Below are 20575 nucleotides of genomic sequence, written 5' to 3'. Positions count from 1 at the left end.
GGTCTGTCACCCTTGTAAGCTGTCAGCATCTAAATGGACAACTGTTACCTATCTACCGTTCCTCCTCTTCCATCTATGATAAAAGACATCAAAAAGGTCATGGTGTTGACACCAATTGAACAAAAACATCAGGCACTGAGATAGCATGTTACCAGGTGGAAAAGGATTTAGTATGTAGAGCACAAAGATCTTGTTTCCCAAACATTATTCTATTGTATTCCCATACGTTATTCTATGGCTTTGGTCATGTTTACATTTCTGTCCTCTAAGATGGTATCTGTATGTGACACTAAGAGAACTTATTTATTCCACTGCTTTGTAAACAAAAGGAGTCAAAATGATCTTAACCCTAAATACAAGTCAAATGTTCATAAAATAAAGAGTACTTCTAATTACTTCACAGTAAGAACCAAAGGATAATGAGAAGACTACTTAACTGGAAAAATAATCCTTTTAGCAAGTGGCTAAGAAGTACGTGGCTAGTAATTCCACTACCAAGAAGATACTAGTAACCTTCTAGTGTTTATAATGAAATACTTCATTAGAAATTTATGGTTCTCTCACTCCCCCAAGCAGCTAGAAGCAGCTCTTGCTACACAACAGTTACAACCCAGTAGGTTTACAAGGCACTAAGACAGTTCTGGAATAATGTTAGTAAACAGCAAGTAATAGTTTCCACAATTCCAAATTCTGCAGAGTACCAGGCCAAAGTGTTGAGAAGAACTGAGTATGTATGTCACAGAGATAATCAGGAGATTCTATCACATTTGTACCAAAACTTATAAGGATGATGAATTGTCCTGCTTGCCAGGATGTACGTATAACTACTGACTGAATAGCTGTGAACTACAGGCTGTGGCTGGAAAAAATCCTGCAGTAACCCAGCTTGAGCACACTGTCAGATTTCCCAATTCACAAACTCCGTATGTTGGCCCTACTAAATGCAGTGTGAAAATTATGGGGGGGGGAGGAGGGGTGACTGCTACATCCTATTTTAGGAGTCAAAGTGAGCCAGAAAGGATACACATTCCCTTCCAAGAATATATAAAACTAAACATGTACTAACAGTATCAGAAAACATCTACTGCAAATCCATGGTACAGCCCATCTGTATTTCCAGGTTCAACAGTTACTAAAAGCCAAGGCCCAACAAACTGCAAAGCCACTGGAACACTTTAATACGTAACTGCTCCAGAAGGCAAGCTTCCTTCTCAAAAGTGACATTAAATGTCCTCACAGAATACCTGTCTCTGAGCATTGATCTGGAGGCCGAGCGGCCCCTGGAGGCCGAGCTGCCCCTGGAGGCCTTACCAGGAATTTAATGCTGTCCCAGCCAAGGAGACATCTGACAGCTCCTACACAATGTAAGTGATCCTCAGCATCAGCTCCTGCTCCTAGTCACAAATTCACTGCCACATTTGGCATTCACTTGTAAGACATTCAGTACAGGCTTTGTTGTAAGATGCATTTACACTTGTCAAAATACAGAGTCCTCCCACAAGAGACTTCCACAAATTGAAACACTGAACTCCTGCAAAGTAAGCATGGACTAGTTCCTATTTGCTCAAGCCAGAGGTTTCAGGAAGACTGAGGGCAACAGTCATGATCTAAGAATATGAATGTGTCATTAGGCTTGTCATATAAAAGTAATAAAATTTTAGAGTTAACTACACTCACAAATCCACTGTTAAACATGCTTATTGCTATTAATATACTTAGATTCAGTGTCTCCTTCAGTTCTGTTCACCTTCACCCTTTGATTCAGGCTTCTCCCTGTTAAAATGTTTGCTCTAAATAAACAGGTTGCTAGCAATAAAACTGAAAGAAACTATTGTCCATCTGCAGAGCAGAAGCAGCATAATCAGGTTAGTCATCTGAGACGGCTGATAAATCCGTACAGGCACACAGCTGCATTTCATGCATTCAGTGGTATACCATCCCAATTTTGAACCAGCTATTTGATTTACTTGGGTGGCTCTGAGCAAACAATTTCACAATGAAGTAAGAGTTCAGCCATCTCTCTGAGTCAGCTGAAGCTACAAGAACTACAAGATGTAAATTCACTCTTTTGAGTTAACCATGCTATGAATAAGCGATAGGATGGGCAATTAATGCCAACAGAAACTTTCCAAAATAAAGTTTCATTGATAAATAAGCTTTAATTCAAGAATAGTTTAATTCAAGTAGGTAGAAAGAAGGAGTTCTAAGTCAACCATTTCAATTAAATGAATGGGTTTCCTGCTTCTGAAATACCTCTGACAACTTTATGGTGGCTAATAGCAATAATGTCATAAATGAAAATTGAAAATAAGACGACGGGTAGGATTCCTCTGGTATGTATGCTGTGAGTTTTTATATAACAAACCTTGAAAATATCCTGTGTTTAATACACTGGCTGAACCCAAAGGTTTCTATTTTGTTGAAAACTGCATATGCAGAAGAACACTACAGGATATGATGCAGACAATTTCTGTAATAGCACCTGTCTCAAACTTTCAAATTTTGCTGCACCACAAAGAAAGCAATTGCAAAACATATTTCTATTTGTAAAGAAGCATTCCTTTTAATGCAGAGATAAAAGGAGAAACTAACTAGAATTAGTTTCAATTTAAATGATCTATGTAAATTTATTAGCAGCCCATGTAACTGACGGTGCCAAAAGCAACATCTATTGTAAAGGCTGCCCATGCATGGCATGCACTGGAACTCTTATGCCCAAAACAACAAGCTAAGAGATTACAAAGCAGAAAGAATAAAGGGGTCCTGGGAAGCACAGGCACCTACGTAACCCTGTTTCTGGCCTGACCGCTACCAGCCTGTCCTCACTATGGCTGCCGCTAGAAGAAAAACACTAGACTAGAAACACAAGGAGCTGAGCGAGAAGACAAGAAAACCTGCTTTCAGGATCCACAGCAAACACACACTAATGGAGGATATGACTCTACACAGAGGAAACAGTGGAGGGAAGTGGAGAGGCACATAAACAGGAACAAAAAAAATATGACAGAAATAGGGAGGGGGCCAACACAGAAAAAACACGGAAGAGACAGGAGTCAATACAGAGCAGTGTGAAGATTACAAAGTGCAGAGAAATATGAACCAAATGCTCTCTAATCACCAGAAAACTGATTTCCATTGTTGATGTTTTGAATTACGTTTTCATATACCAACTGCCTACATTTCTCTGATGTGACTAATAGCTATAAAATATGGCGGACAAGTGATGCAGCACACCCAGCTTTTCTATCACACCAGGAAACTTTATTACCAAACTGTAACACGGACTTTGACTATTCTGTGATACATCCCAACAACTCTTTGCATTAATAACCATAAGCTGTCACAAGGAGAGACCGCATCAAGAAGTGACATACGATATTAATTATATTATCTATGTATGCTAACTTTTATATGATAATACATTAAGATATATAAATAATATGTGTATATATTATTTATACACACATATAGGAACATAGATGCTTGAGGGCATGTTGCATGAGGAACTACTGTACCCAATTTCCTAGTGAAACAGAAAGGATACTTTAAAATAAGGTTAATCTGCCACCATATATATGTCTATATAGATATAATCAGGCATCATATATGTATGTGATATAAACTCTAGATCAAACTTTGTTTTGCTTTAGGCAAGGGGGGAAGAGTATCTTAAACTTAGATCTTTGTTTATGCAACACAATTTGTGTTCTGCTAAGGCCACAGTCATCTTCCTTCTCTACAAAGAATACTAACGAGATACAGGTAAGTCCGGTGGAAGGAAAGCTGTGACTTTTCCTAAGCAACTTCCATAATCAGGTTCTATGCTATAGCTGATGGAGAGAGAAACCTGGGTGGTGTAGGGTAATGGTTAAATAATCAACACTCAGATAAAGCTGTAGCTGCCCTGTCTGTGGCATTGCTTCAATGGCAAATCTCCATGAGGAAGTCTAGATATTTCAGACCCACTTGTTCCATAATCTTAGGCCAGAAATAGGACAGCCAAAATAGATAATGGAAAGACCAGAATACGAATACAATTGTTCATCCTGAGATGCACTGATGCATTCCTGTCAAAATTCTTGTACAGCTTCAGAGGACTTGAACAGTAACCAGCAGCTTTACTTGATATAAGCTTCAGAGTGTCCTCTTCCTTACACAGAATCTGGCACTAAATCAGATATTTTAATCCCAAAGTGAGCACGCTGAGAGACCACAGATAGCAGCAGGAAAAGTGCAGCTACCAACACTGAGCTTTTCCACAAAAATATTGACTTCCACTTCACACTACAAGTAACTTCTGTGCTTTTCCATGAGCCCTGGACAGATGACAGGACCGAAAACTGATCTTTCTGACATTTTAATAATCTCTAAATTAGAAGCTCTGTGACTTTCTATCCCTTTTCTATATACCAGCATGAATTGATGCTAAAGACCATGCTCTACCCATCTTTAGAGACCTTTAAGTCATGACTTCAGTAGGTTAAGGAAAACTGTACTTAACAGTCCTGACATCTTGATTATTCCCTAACATTGTATGTATGCAAAGGCAAGTTATCAGTAGTCAAATCACATTTGTTTATTTTTGTTGGTCTGGTGCCAGGCCAGAACATTTCAGAGCCAGATGATGAGATTAACACAATTCGTGGTGGAAGCGTGCATGACTTTTTAATGTAGAGTGGAGTATAAAAAGACCAATTTTCTGAAGATGGACCTATAGCCCTCCTTGCCTGCAGTCACAAGTTTTAGCAGGAACGTGTTAAACAATTCTGTGGCTCCATAAAACTGGGCTTACAGGAAAAAAAAAATGTAAACAGACCCGTTGCTAGTAGCTAGTCTTTCCACAGTTGACTTTGCATGGCTGTCTGATGCTAAAGTTATGAGCAAGTTTCACTTCCATCAGGTCCAGTTATAGGAAAAAAATGGTATAAACCTGACCACATTGCAAATGAACAAAGCACATTTTCTGAGACTCCAAGAATAAGTATGACTTCAAGGCATTTCATCCAAAATAGTCTAGATTCACAATTTCAGCTTTTAAAACATTATTTTTATGCTGTATCATTAACATCCTTCCAAATGCAAGTTAAACATGCATGTTAAACACCTAAAGCAATCAGTATCTCTCTAAAGCCAGACCATTTCCACACTGATCTGCCCTGGTGTACTGCATTAAGGCTGGTAGGATAAACTGCTCTGATTTCATTTCCCTTTTAGGAAGCTACCCACATAATCCTGCTTTAGAGGGAAGAAAAAAAGCTCAAAGACAGCCCAAACTTAAAATAGTTACTAACTCACTCTACTCTTCAAGACATTTGGATTATTTAATGTGCCTAAAACAAGATGCTGTCCAGCAGCTTAAGGTAGGTGCATCCTCCAGAAGTGCAGCCCTTTTTAACAGACTTCTCCATTGTTTTATGTGGGGTCCTGTGGATAAGTTGGTAAAACAGTAGCAAAAGAACTGCCTGAAATGTTCTTTATGTTACTCTAAAATTACCCTGGTATTTGTGCTGTACTCAATACTATTCACCTTCACAAGAATGAAAGAGTGTAACAGATATCCAATAATCTGAGTGCCTGCAGATGCAAGCTACAAGAGCTTTTGTCTTTCACCTAGCAAGAGTACCACTTTTTTTTTTTTTTTTTTTTGCTTAGATGCTGCAGCAAAGAAGCATAACAGTGTTAAGCTAGTTCTGAGCTAGTTCTTTAATGAATCTCCCATTTCTTTACTGTTCAGCTTTGGCAGTATGCATATGGTGTGTAGAGCAAAACAACATGGAACACATCCAGCTCTCCACTTAGACAACAAATTTGAATCTGAAACACAGGTCTCTTGGTCTAACTCCCAGGAGTCTTAGAAGAACATCATCTGCTGAGAACACATAGGAGAAAAAAATCAAAGGTCATACCTTCCCACAAATCAAATGTAATCCTGTATACAAGAGGTTATACAGCAGAAAAATCTAAGGTTTAAAATAAATTGCAGACACCCTCCATCAGCCAAACACACTGCCACTTGAGGATTCCCCTGCAGCCAACAACTAACAGACAGTATCTGCCCTACACACATGAAGGACATGAAGCAGCATGAATCACAGAACAGTTTGGGCTGAAAGAATGACCTGGTTTCAACCCCACTGCTATGGGCAGGGATGCCACCCTCTGAACCAGGTTGCCAAGGGCCTCGTCCAACCTGGCCTCAAACACCTCCAGGGATGGGACTTCTCTGGGCAATCTATTCTGGTGCCTCACCGTCCTCACAGGGAAGATTTTCTTTCTGACATCTCATCTTAAATCTCTCCTCATTTAGTTTAGCCATTACTCCTTGTGCTATCACTTACAGATTTGTAGATTTCAGAAGCCCAAATACATTAAAATAACACTAAACTGATGCTTTGAATCCACAGTCACAGTGTGAGTACTCACACCCTCTGCTTAGCCAAACAGAACCAGTGACTTTTTCAGACTTTGGTTACCAGACCTTGGGCACTCAGGGCCCACTAATTCTCTACTGCTGTGTGAACAGCTTAACCTATGGGGTTACTCTTAATTCATCTATCTTCTCACTATTGATTTTGTCCGACTTTCAAGTTAATTAAAAACAAAATTCACACAAATTTGAACACTTTTAAGTGTTCTCTTATAAGAAAACGTATACTGAGCTCTTGGTACATACATGCTCCAATACCAATTACTTTGCCTGATGATTTGTCATGTTTCCACACCCAGCCATCCACTTTGATCAGAAGAGCGACTTTCTACATACTTGAAAAGTACGTTAACTGGAGACAGATAAAATACCCTGATGAGTCACTGCCTTAATCAACAAATTTCCGAGTATGCAGAAGAGTAAAGACATTCTTTATGTAGTTATACATGCTCAGATTAACTGAACAGGTTCCAAAAAACCACAGACTGCACATGAAGAAAAACAGGCTGCAAGTTCAAACACTGTAGTATCGACTGTAAGGCAAAAGTATTTAGTACATGCATCACAGCTGCCAATAATTGAACACCATCATGAAAGAATTGTAACATGCATGTTTAAACTGCATGCAGGGTGAGAATTTGTAATCATGTATTACAACAAACAGCTTATTAAATGCTTATTAAAACAGCTTATTAAAACAGCTTTTACTTTCAAATGAGAGCCAAAGAATTAAAGGAAATCTCACTAAAAGAATTCTAAATGATGTGTCCCAATTGATAGAATTGTTCATATAACACCTCTTAGACTTGAAAATTCAATTTTATTACTTTTAAGTTATGTTATCAATTAGCGGTGTTTACAAATATGCCTCTATAGAGAAGATTATATAATGGAATAGACATAACCTGGACAAAGTTGGGAGTCATTAGAAAGACTTAACTTACTAGCAATACCTGTAATATTAGAACTTGAATTATGAATGCTATTTCCAGAAAGAAAGAATTGTTCAAATGCCAGAAGTGCAAAATAATTCACAGGAGGAAAAAAACAAACAAACAAACAAACAAAAAAAAAACAACACCCAACTACACTCAAATATCAAGCTTCTTACAAACTTTCTTAAACAGCAAACTTAAGATTGTCCCTGCTTATTTAAGGGCTGCAGTCTACTTCCCTTCCATGAAGAGAGAGAGAGAAATAGGCAGATATAAGAGAAAAGGAATACCGAACATCCAAATGCTATAATTTTCTTTGTAGCACAGGGTGTCAGTCACAGCTGAGAACACTGAAACAAACAACAAAAACCACAACAGAACAATCCCCCAAAAGGAGATGGGCTTTTCCTGTTGTTGAACTCCAAAAACATTAAAAATTGAAACAAGTGAACATTAGCTACAAAACAACCTCTAACTTGAGGAATTAAGTTTTAGAAGAACAAAAAATACCTTTGTCCTAGGAAATATTTATCAACATAAAATGATACAGAACAAACCATCAGCTGTATTGGGTGTTTCCACAAGAGCAAACTATCACATAGGCAGTCTGGTCTGACTGTTTCATAATCACTTTAATACAGCAAAAATAAAGCAATTTGCTTCTCCTTTCCCTAGTCTGCTTGCTCCTCCCAGGGGCACTAGAACAAATGTTTAGGGACCAAATAGCAAATGGATTATTAAAGCTGAACTCTTATTTACAACCACCAAACACTAGCTCAACCCTGATCACTTCTGATTCACCTCAAAACCACGTGAAGCCTTGTGCCAGGATAAATGAAAGATCACAGAATCACAGAATTTTCTAGGTTGGAAGAGACCTCAAGATCATCAAGTCCAACCTCTGACCTAACACTAACAGTCCCCACTAAACCATATCCCTAAGCTCTACATCTAAACGTCTTTTAAAGACCTCCAGGGACGGTGACTCCACCACTTCCCTGGGCAGCCCGTTCCAATGTCTAACAACCCTTTCGGTAAAGAAGTTCTTCCTAAGATCCAACCTAAAACTCCCCTGGCACAACTTTAGCCCATTCCCCCTCGTCCTGTCACCAGGCATGTGGGAGAACAGACCAACCCTTACCTCGCTACAGCCTCCCTTCAGGTACCTGTAGAGAGCGATAAGGTCACCCCTGAGCCTCCTTTTCTCCAGGCTGAACAAGCCCAGCTCCCTCAGCCGCTCCTCGTAAGACTTGTTCTCCAGGCCCCTCACCAGCTTCGTCGCCCTTCTCTGGACTCGCTCAAGCACCTCCATGTCCTTCTTGTAGTGAGGGGCCCAAAACTGAACACAGTACTCGAGGTGCAGCCTCACCAGAGCTGAGTACAGGGGGACGATCACCTCCCTAGCCCTGCTGGCCACACTGTTTCTTATGTAAGCCAGGATGCTGTTGGCCTTCTTGGCCGCCTGAGCACACTGCTGGCTCATATTCAGCCGACTGTCAACCATCACTCCCAGGTCCTTCTCTGCCTGGCAGCTCTCCAACCACACATCTCCCAGCCTGTAGCTCTGCTTGGGGTTATTGAGCCCCAGGTGCAGGACCCGGCACTTGGCCTTGTTGAACTTCATGCAGTTGACCTCGGCCCATCGGTCCAGCCTCTCCAGATCCTCCTGCAGAGCCTTCCTACCCTCGAGCAGATCGACACACGTACCTAACTTGGTGTCATCTGCTGTGCCAGAACCAGGCAGCCAGTGGGGAGAGCAGAGTCAGAACAAAATGATCACGAAATCTTACGAGGAGTATCTCTGGAGCAGACTCTTCCTTTAGGTAAAGACAAAAACAAATGCTACAAATTAGACTGTTCTGTTATTAGATCAGTCTAAGCCATACACCTGTGAGCACTTTTAGCAGCTTTCTGCCTGTCTCGGTTAGTACAGCCACCTCATAGCTGCAGCCGGCTTCCAAGAGCCCAATGTATCTGGAAGTCTCAAATGCTCAGTATGACCATTGGAGAAAATGAGAAACTAGAAATCTTGTAAACAAGGTTAAGTGACATGGCAATCAGTACAGTACCCTGTAACATCCAAATGACCTACATAAAAGCAAGCCAGGAACCCAAGCCTTGGAGAGGGGGGTGGCTGTTTCAGCATTCCTGAAATCCCTCCTGAGTCATCATTTTTTTGTTTGTTTGCAAGAATCAGGAAAGTTCTTAGCCAGGACCACAGAAAAAAACAAAGCTATCCTACACATCCAGATGAGCTGTGAAGGAATTTCAGCAAGCAAGAATCACTGAAGAGAGAAAACTTAAACAGGGGGCAAGCTATGCATACTTCTATGATGCTGGAAAAAAAAGTTAGTATTTCAATGAGATACATAGCAGTGATATGACTTTAATTTGGTATCATGAAAGAATTAAATGAAACACCTAAACCCAAGTTCGCAAGCCTCACAGATCCTTCCTGAGAAGTTAATCAATAGAAAATTTTAAAGTTATACGAGTAATTCCTGAATATTTTAAGCATAGTGGGTTTGTAACTTCTTTAATCAAACTAACAAACTTAACGTACTCAAATGTATCTTTACTAACAACTTATAATTCAGTTTTGAGGTTTGTACCTTGGTAAACTCATGTAATGCTTAAGCATTATTTTTTTCAGAGCTTGCAGTTTAAGTAACGGTTAATGGAACCCCAGCTAAATACTGTCTAATACAATTGCCATACAACTGTGCTACTGCTTTTCAGGAAGACGCTGCTGAAATCACCACCACAGCTCCAACAAATGTTCTGTGGAGTGCCTGCCTACAGGGCAGCCTTCTCATGGCATTGTGTCGTGCTGTACTCACCGCCAGGCAACCAGCAGCTAGGATCTTCATGCTACACAACACAGGACCACTGCTACTTGTGAACAAATAAGAAAAACCATCATGTTTCTCTGAATGCATGCAATTTGTTATCGTTTAATAAAATTTAAGATTATTTACGATTACAGAACGTGTTTACATAATTCACACATTCTACTACACTCAGAAATAACTTGCCCTAAACATTTAAGCACACCCCATACTTGCCGGGAAAAAGAGAAAAAAAAAAACAGTAGAAAACAACAACAAAATGAACAGGAAAACAGACAAAAAAAGGTCTTAGCAAGCCTAAGTGCATTCCCCCTAAGCATGTGGAGTTTTCATTTTCTGAACAGACCAAAGAGCCTGTGCCATAAATAGTTTCAGTTAAAAACGAGTGCAGCTTATGTAAGCGTGTGGCAGTCATCATAAGCATTTTTACTGACAGCAACACAACAAACAGTGGCAAATAAAGTATATAAACTTGCTCATTTCAGAAAGCAGCATTTAGAAACTAACGCAAAATACCAGTAGGGTTTACTATAAACTACTACTAACAAATCTTAACATCAAACGTTCATTTGGTGAATGAACAAGAGAATAGAATGATCACCAATGCTCGTGCTCAAGCAAATTCAGAGTAACCCCAAAGAAATTTGTGACAGTCATGAGAGCACAGCTTTTACTGTAAGACACGTCTGTACCCTCTCAAATCTGTATTCTCTCACATAATGAAAAAACAAGAAAGAGAAACTAAAATGCTAATTTCATAACTTTTTTCCCTCCTTAATCAAAGACTATCATAAAAGCTGAAGCTTTTTCTTCCCCTTGCCCTTCTTCTACTACTCTGTAGATTCTTACAAAAGCTTTAGCTTTCAGACCTTTCAAAAACCATGAGCTATTAGGACAATTCTTCAGACTTCTTTATAGAAAGAGGGACTAAAAGTATGATGTAGATTTTAACAGGAATCAATAGAGGGGAAAAAAAGAGGAGAACTTTGGTGGGTTTTTTGTTGTTGTTGTTGATTTCATTTTAAATTGAATTCATGCAAGAATAGCTGCAACTTCTTTTGGTCCTTTTCTGCCAGTTCCTTTATGTTTCCTCCCCCCCCCCATCCAGTTCTTGCAATTATTAAGTCCATACAGAGTAATTTCCACAGGGATTGCTTCAATGCATCCAAGACCGGCAATACAAAGAAAGCTTTCCCCCTCTACCTTAAAGAGTATGCAGAATGTTGTCTTTGAGAACATATGGATTCCTTAAAATATGAGAGAAGCAGAAGCTCTTCTGTCATCTTTTCCATTGTTTCCAAGAGGAGAACCCTCCACCAGATACCAGACACCTGCCCAATAAAGCTTCCCTTTGACCTGCAGGCAAACATACACAAGAACAAACGGCACAAGGGCTTCTGCAAATGAAAAGCCCAGGAGTTGTGTAGATACAAACGGAACAATGCAAGCTGCTGCCTCCCTGCCCCAATCACATCTTGGGTAACATATGCTCCTCGGAGACCCGTCATGCATTTTTGTTACAACTCTTGTTACAGAAAGCAGCCTCAGTTAGGGAAAAGCAGCTTTCAAGTGACTGTGTGTTCCTCCAGAAATAGAAGTACTGCTTGTCACAGTACTAGCAGTGTCTGTGTTGTTGGTTCTGCTGCCTTGCTGCCTAACAACAGCAAAGATCAGTGAAGATCCCTCGATGTCCATGTCAGTACAGGGAGATGCCATCCTCCTAAAACTAAAGACACCAAGGCTTGCTCTAAAGAGTTGCTAGAAGAGCATGTTTCTTTCCTGGATTTGGACAACTTGACCAAGTTGCTCTTCACAGAAGCTGCTCATTCATCTCCCTTTCACAGACTTCTTCGTCCTAGATGAAGGAACTCTGTTTCAACACTTAACTTCGCTGACCCTTTATTTTCTCTGTCTCTCTCTCTCTCTTTAAAATACAGTAGTTGGTCTTTTCTAAAGACCAGATAAAAAAACAGATAAAGAACCGGATCTGACTCAGGTCTTGTAGGCCTAATGCTCCCTTCAGCCTTGCTTACCTCAACTCCCAAGCCTGAAAAAGGACTGGCAGGTAGAACACGTAGTTGACTTGGGACTTTCTCTAAAGCAGAAGCAGCATTTACTGTATCTAGCAAGGTCTTCAAAAGCAAAGAGGAAGACTGCAGTTAAGAGGGTCTGTATTCTGACATACTGCATCACACTGCAACAGATATGGCAGAGACAGTTACACCCAGTTCCTTTAAATTGGATATTCCAAGAAAAAAAAAAAAAAAAAAAAAGCTTTGTTACAACAACGACAAAAAAAAAGGCTCAAACAAACACAAAAGGAAGCTGGACATGAACTGAGATATCTCACCGTTGCTACCTGCTAGTTGCACAGGTACACACTGAAGACTAATGTCTTCAACACAGAAGCAAGAGGAAGTACAAAACCACTTACATCATTCCAATGAGCTACTCAAGCTCACAGCACACGACACATTTGTAGACTGATAGCGAGACCTGTTTTGAAATACCTGCACAGAGCACTGCTGCTCATACAGCAGGAATAGTAAGCAAACTTCTACAACCACATTTTTCACAATCCTGCTCTAGCGGCAGGAAACAAAGCAGAGCTGCAGACTAAAATAACTGTTTCCCTGCACTGTCGATTTGAAACTTACTAGTGAGTTGCAACTCATGCCGACCTACAAAAGCATTAAAAGGTCTCTTTTAAAAAAATGTGTCTCATGCAAGCATTCTGAGTTCAGTTACAATACTTACTCAGCAATCCCAGGGATACTGAAGTCACATCTGTACACTGTGAGATCACTTAGAAGCAAAAACTTGATTTTGTACAAGTGGCACTCTTATAGAATTACCCAGAAAATGAAGTGTTTTTTTTTTTATCACCTTCAAGTCAGCAGGGGGAAGAGAAGGATAATATTTGACAGAGAAATGCTTGTTAGTATAAATTTATCCTATTAATATACTGTTTTGAACAAGTATGAAGGAACAGAGTAAAATTGTACCAAATGAACACTTTGCCTTGTCCGGATACGTCACACTTGACCTGATGTTAGCAGCTTTACAGTGAGAGTCACTACTCCATCAACACAATCTTAACAGTTTCAGAAAAGCGAAACAGGCACATTTCAACAGCAATGCTCCACAAGTGATCTAGCACGCAGCCCACTGCCTCTGCAAGCTGATCTTCAAGGACACCAACAGGAAAGGCAAATTTTAAGTTCCTTTCAGCACTTGCACAAAGTCTGGGTAAATACAGAACCCATTGCACCTTTCTGAACTACCACTGATGGCATGCCCAATACCAAAACCCAAGGCAGAACATAAATCCCTGACTCCTCCAAGGGTTGGCAGTAAGTGTCCATGGCTTGAGTTAAGCCACAGTATACAAGCTCCTCTCAAAAGAGAAAGAATTATACTTGAAGATTTATACACTGTGTGACAAATGCAATCACAATACAAAGAATAAAAGAAGCCTTTCACCAGCTATTTTCAATAGCCTATAACATTGTAAACCAGTAAAAATTTCTCAGACAGATGAGACTTCGGGCCAAAAAACTTTGAATACAACCAAGGAAGGGAAAAAAAAAGCCTTAAAGCCACAACCAAATTAAAATACTAGCACTGCCATGGATCTCATGATCAAACTTGAACAGTCAACACTGACAACATTTTAGAAAAGTATCCATACTTTTATCTGCCATGACATCTGAGACAAATGCTGACAGCATTTGATTTCTTTTTTTCCCCTAAAAGCATCCCTAACTCTACCATGATTTCACATAAACTGATCCACTTTTCAAATTAATATATATGTATTAGTGGACATACAATTTCATTGGAATGTGAGCATTTTATAAAGCACATTGACTGTGGAATGTGACTAACTGAACGCAACCTGCTGAAAAGTGCTTTTAAGGAAACATTCTTAACTATCCATCAGCAAGCCCACATGTAAGTAGCAAAACATCTATACTTAAGCTGTGATAGGCTACTGAACAGGGCTATAGCACAATGACCTTTAACTCTAGTCTGTAGCTTCACTGTTTGCTTACAAAGCTATCCTGCTTTATACAACCTCTGAAAAGAGAAAAAGGAGAAGTAACTTTCCTTATGATAGAGTTAGGTTAGGGCAGAACCCAGTAATGCACTGAAGATGCTTTTAGAACACCACTGCTTTAAATTCAGGCCCTGAGAAAAAAAAAAAAAAGCCTACCTGGAATCCAAGAACTATGGCTTCTTAAGAACGCAGAGCTGTATATAACCTTGACGGAGATGAAATTCTTCACTTTTGTACTATATTGCTCTACTGGCTGTAATGAAGCAGTACTTGGAGGAGGACAGACATTTGAAGTAGTAATCAAGGGAATGCACAGACACTGAAGTGTTAGATCCACTCTGACATGAAACTGAGCAACTGCGTGTGATATATCCTGTATAATTCATCTTTAAAAGGAGATAAAAAGAACAAGAAAAAAAATGTTTCTATCTTGATCTGTATGTTTTACTAGCAACACTGTAATTTGTCTCACCATCTTATTGCGTGCTGAATTTTGACAGATGTTCTTAGCTTCTCATGCCAATAACAAGGCTTCAGTGACTCCTTTTCTGGTGGCTGTGCAGATGAGTCTCCTGGATACTAGTCCTACAGTGCCATCTTCAAAGCACTGACTGACACGGCACAGAAGTTGACAACAAACCCTCCAACTCGTACAAAGTAGGAGGCCATAAAAGATACTCGGTACTACAGAACCTTCTGCAAGAACAGTATCAGGTCTAACATCTTTTGTCTTAAGCTGGAGACAAATTTGTGACATATTATTAACATACAATTTGAAAGCCTTTCACAAGGATAACTGAGTGATACTTTAAGGTTTGGCAAAATACAAGAACCTATTCTGGAAATGTTTTGAACCAACACCTTTGACATTTGCATAGAAGAAACTAAACAAGCATTTCTGAACTCTTATCTTCCCATGTGGAAGAATGCTTACATGTGCAAACTGCCACCATGACATCACCACACGCTCAAACTCAACAATATGAGTCTTGGCCTTTCACAAGACAGCTAATATCACCCTTCAGATAATTCATTCTATTATGCCTCTACAGAAATAAGTCTATATTATTTTAGATATCTGAATGAAGCTCCAACTTGTAAAAAAAAAAAAAAAAAAAAAAAAAAGAAAGAAAAAAAAAGGCAGGTATCAGCAGAAGAGCTTGGCAGAGATTTGAAAGTAATCCCCTAGTACCCAAGTATCAGTTTACAGTGCTAGGCAGCACTACCAGTTTCAAGTTTAGGGGGTGTCATCCCTCCCCCAGTTTGTGTAAAGGCAATAATAAGGACAGGAAAACACATTACAAGAACACAAGTCACAGATATTTCTACCTTGTAAGTCAAAACACGTGAATTCAAACGTAGTCCAAAAGATGCTTATGAAGAAGTCTGAGGCTTTATACAAACTCTTAGTTTCACTCTCCGTCACCTGTCTTTACACATGCCAAGTAACAAAAGTAAGCCTGTCACTGTAGATACCTTTACTTGCACTTACGCGTGCACAGATACTTACGTACACCTGTTTCAGCTCACAGTTGTGGAAAGAGACACACCGAGAGCAAAATGTGCTGTAGTCAAGTTGGATGACTAAGCAGGCATAATAGAAATATGCAACTCTGACCCCAACCAAGAATACTTTATACTTTTGCAGGCCATCCTTTGGGGCTGCTTATGCTACTTAAAACTACATACTAAACAAATCATCACAGGATCAAAATGAGGAGAAAGCATCTACAGACTAGTACAACTGAAAACATTGTTTCCTTAAGTGCTATGTGATTTCTGAGAGGGGACAGAGACAAACTGTTACCTGATAACACTGAGAATTGCGTTAATGTATTCGCTTGGAACAATTCAAAGGAATCATTTACCATTAGAAACTGCTATTCCTCTGCAATTCAAGGGATAGGTATCAGCACAGGCATATCGCCAAAATCTGGTGGAAAAGGCAGCCCATTTTCACAACACCTATTCATTTTATCTACTTGAAGATGATGACTAACAGAAAGAAAAAGGGGCCTTGATGGGATACACAAAACAAGAAAGAATGGACATAGATCTCACAATATCCTCTTTACATATATCTGCAGTCACCTACAGAAAAAGTTACAACACGAACCAGAAGAAAATAGATAATAAAAGTAAAGCGTGCATCCATCACCCTTATCCATCTCACTGTACCTAAAACAAAAGGCCTAAGACTAAAGGCAGACTTTGCTGATTTTAGATGCTGATTTTATTACCCTTTTCTAATGCATGTAAAATTTGATACATTAACTATCTTATGAGTGAACTGGGACACATGTATTTACACACTGATACATGTTATTAGATTGTTCTTCCGATTGCTACTCTCAACTGACACCATTCACAGGCCAGGACAAAGGGCTGACTTTAACGAATGTTGTGAAATACTTTATTTTTAAGAATCCTCTTCCTGTCTCATTGCTACGAGGAAATGAATTTAACATATTTCATATAAAAAGAAGAATTGTTAAGAGAAAATATACTTGACATGGGGCAGGGGAAAGCAGTGCTCTTCTCACAGGTCTGAAGACCAAACTAGTGCTACCAGAACAGTTACAGACCTTGGCCCACACAGGCTTTATGTACACGTTCTAAACGTTCTTCTATGCTTTGCCTTCTGAAAAGAAAACTGACCAACCATTCTGTGATTCTAAATGGACCTCTCACAGAACACGAGCCTACAATCAATCAGTTCCCAATTTCAGTAACAGTGAACAGCAGCACTCAAGATGCCGGACACCTCTCAGTGCACCACCAGGAATGGTCAGCCTATCCACTCGCAGTATTTATTTGGAACGGACAAGGAGGGGAAGAAGAAAACTGCTGTAGAACATCATGTTGGCAAGCTGTAACGTTCAGTAACTATGATAGCAATGGGAAAAGCATTAGAAATAGCCAACTTTCTAGCTGATTTTTAAAGTCAGAATCAATACAATAAATATTAATCATTACTAATAGCATCGTGAAATTAATTAAGCCTTCAAAGACACCAATGTCCATGCATACCTATCTGAGCAGAGCACCTTGCTTTACATTGTGCATCACCTTGCAGCGCAGCACACCTGGGCCATACTACTTTGGGTTGACAGGGACTCTGCCGCAAGCTCTGAAGCACAGCTGCTCTCAGACCATTTGACAAACCACCCGCCTTGTTTTCTCCCTGATGAAGCAGGGGAAAGAGCGGCCAATGCCACATCACAAGTCACGTCTGAATGGGGGCGACACGCACTAACTGCGGGGCCAAACACTTAGCAGGGGTATAACACCAAGGCATAGGGTAGCATCTGCCTAGCATGCCCAGATATAACGATAACGATAAAGCAACCCCACACAGACCAGGCTGCTTTCCCCACAGAAGTCCCCACAACCGGCAGGACCTGCCCTCAGGACAGGAGCCCGGGCAGAGCACACCTACGGCCTTGCTCCCTTTGGGGCCCTCCCACCCCCAGCAGCACCACGGCGGCTGCTCCCCCTTCCCTTCCCACGGCGGACCGGCCCCCCCAGGACCCCCGGGGAGGTCTCCAAGCCCCGAGTTCTGCCCCGCCGTTCCCTCACAGGCCGCGTTCCACCTCCCCCCACCAAGGCCGGGGACGAGCCCCCTTACTCCCGGTGCACCCCCGGCCCCGCCGCCCCTCACCGTGCTGCGCTGGGGGCTCGGCTCCGCCGCCGCCGGCCGCATGCCCGGCCCCTGGGCGCCCCGCCGGGCCTCCGCCACCGCAGCCGTTGGGAGGGGGGGCGGCACGCGCCGGCCGCTGGAGGAGGTTGGGGAGGGGGGGGGGGGCCCCCCGGGTCCCCGGGGGGGGGGGGGGGGGAGGGGGGGAAGGGAGGGGGGAAGGGGGGGGCCTGGAGCGCGGCCGCGAAGCGCTTCCGGGCTGCGGGCGGCGCCGCACGCTCAGTGCGCGGCGCTGAGGCCGCGCGGCGAGGGGAGGGGCGCGGCCTGCGCCCGCCCGGCTCCGGCATGGCGCCCGGCATCGCGAGAGCGGGAGGGGCGGGGCGGGGAGGCGCGCGGTTAAAATAACACGGAGGGGGAGCTCATGCGAAACAAGTAGTTAAAGCAACAGGCCTCCGAGGTCTTCTGGCCCAACCATCCGCCTACACCAATGTCACCCATTAAACCGCGTCCCTAAGCACCACGTCCAACCTCTCCTTGAACACCCCCAGGGATGGTGACTTCACCACCTCCCTCCCTGGGCGACCCGTTCCAATTCCTGAACATTTCTGAGAAGAAATGTCTCCTCATTTCCAACCTGAACCTCCCCCGGTGCACCTTGAAGCCATTCCCTCTAGTCCTATCACTGGGTATCTGTGAGAAGAGGCCAACCCCCAGCTCCACACACCTTCCTTTCTGGTAGTTACAGAGAGCAATAAGGCCTCCCTGAGCCTCCTCCAGACTAAACAACCCCAGCTCCCTCAGCTGCTCCTCACAGGACTTGTGTTCCAGGCCCTTCACCAGCTACGTAGCCCTTCTCTGGAGACGTTCCAGGGCCTCGATGCCCTTCTTGTACTGAGGGGCCCAAACACGGTACTTGAGGTGTAGCCTCACCAGCGCAGAGTGCAGGGGAACAGCTTTCTCCTCAAAAAGGTTTTGGGAACTGTTGCCGGTTCCTCGGGTGGCTGGAGGCTGTGTGAGGGGCGGCCTTGGCACCCTGTGCTTTCCATTCTCAGAAACTTCCTCATGAGCGTGGTTACAATCTGCCTGCTCCACGCGGTCACCAAAACACTGAGCATCGTTCTGTGAATACCACCTGCAATAAGATGTGTGGATACAACAGCTGTATTACAGTTCTTAATACATTTCTTAATAATTCTCCCATGTAACAGGGGATAAATGTTAGCATAAAAATGCCTATGCCCTGTGCTCCTGCCCAAAGCTCCTGTCATCCTCTGCCGTAGTGAGCAGCGGTTCGGCATCCCTCTGCTCCGAGGACAGGCTTCAGGCAGCTGTGGCTGATGGATGGACTTTTAATTGACGTCAGTGGAGCCTGAAATCTCTGTTCAGGCAGAGCGCTGCAGATGGTTTAGTGGGTGTGCATTTAATTTTTCATCCGTAACTGGGCCTTAGTTTGAGATTATGTTCCGTTTGTGTGCCTGTGTAAGCTGGTCTAACATGCCTGCTTCTGAATGATAAAGATCAATAAATACAAAACCAATGACTGGCATGTTTTTCTTTCTTTTTTCTTTTCTATTCTTTTCTTTTCTTTTCTTTAATTTTATTTTATTTTATTTTTCTCCTTCAAATGTTTTTATTTGTTTATTTAGCATCCCTCTTACAGAGTCCTTTCTCTTACTTACCACCATTCATCAGAGCCACAGAACACCACTGCCCTGAAACTGCTCAGAGCAGATGCAGAGCTCCTATAACCACCTTCTACCTCGCTGGTAAAAATCTGGGAAGTGCGGGGTGAAGCACTGAAAGGAGGCGGCAAGCATCTTGTATTGTCATTACCGACTGTTCACGTCAGCTTCCTTAGGCTGAGGCCTTGGCTCCTGTGTCAGAGATTGTGTAAAGTTAATTAAGGAATTCCTGTATTCTAATCTCTACATCGGAAGCCAGCCAAGCCTGACTAGTGTTTTTGGAGAGATGAGATGCAAAACCAGAAGGAGGCAAGATCTCAGTGCAACAGTGCCATTTTCTAACAGAGATCAGTTCTTATCCTATGTTTGAAACTATTATCAAAATCCTGAAGTGCACATTCCTCAGCAAAAAATGCATAATTTCTAAGTATAAAGGGGTGCTTTTGGACCTAATTAATAGCTCTAGAAGCTCTATCTGGTCTCTTTCTTGATACGTAAGAAAAAACCCTGTGCATAGCTGTTGATCCTTGATGAGAGTCTTTGTGCCCCTGCACTGACCCTTCTTTGTTCAGCACTTTTTGTGTTGCCCAGCTCTTGCCTTAATTCGTCCTGTCATTTGTTGCTTCCAGATCCTTCAGATCCACATCTGAGTCTAACGTTTTCGCTACTGTTTCTTACTGTCTGTCTGTAAGCTCCCTGTACTACAGCTCCAGGGATCGTTTTGCCTAGCCAGTGTATAATCGTAAGACTAAGCTCCACAGCTCCCTTTCAGTCTGTCAGCCACCAGTCCTTTATAATTATTAGGAAATGATGATTTTCCTCTGCAATGGACTGTAATGGAAGACCGCCATTAGCAAGTGCTTCGTTTAGGTTTACATGTGTCACTTTCAAAACAGTTTTCCAACAGAATTGCAGACTTGGTATCATGTTTTTAATCTTCCTTTAGCTGTTCGTAGATTTGATGGTGGAATTGTACTTCCAGGAA

General features: G+C 41.8%; 1 protein-coding gene across 2 annotated transcripts in view; it reads right to left on the bottom strand.

The window, feature by feature from the left end:
* Positions 1 to 18133, bottom strand: part of TAB3 (TGF-beta activated kinase 1 (MAP3K7) binding protein 3) — a 49321-nt gene extending 31188 nt beyond the window's left edge. The window contains exon 1 of one of the 2 annotated variants that reach the window (XM_035316045.1): positions 17933 to 18133. The gene's annotated coding sequence lies outside the window, so the exon portion shown is untranslated. The remainder of the gene's footprint in view (positions 1 to 17932) is intronic. The other variant, XM_035316044.1, reaches the window with a different exon arrangement.
* Between the last annotated feature and the right edge of the window lie 2442 nt (positions 18134 to 20575).

The sequence above is a fragment of the Oxyura jamaicensis genome, chromosome 1 (genome assembly GCF_011077185.1).
Source record: "Oxyura jamaicensis isolate SHBP4307 breed ruddy duck chromosome 1, BPBGC_Ojam_1.0, whole genome shotgun sequence".
NCBI classification, from domain to species: domain Eukaryota; kingdom Metazoa; phylum Chordata; class Aves; order Anseriformes; family Anatidae; genus Oxyura; species Oxyura jamaicensis.
Note: the sequence above shows the minus strand (reverse complement) of the source record. Positions and strands in the feature narration are given on the sequence as shown.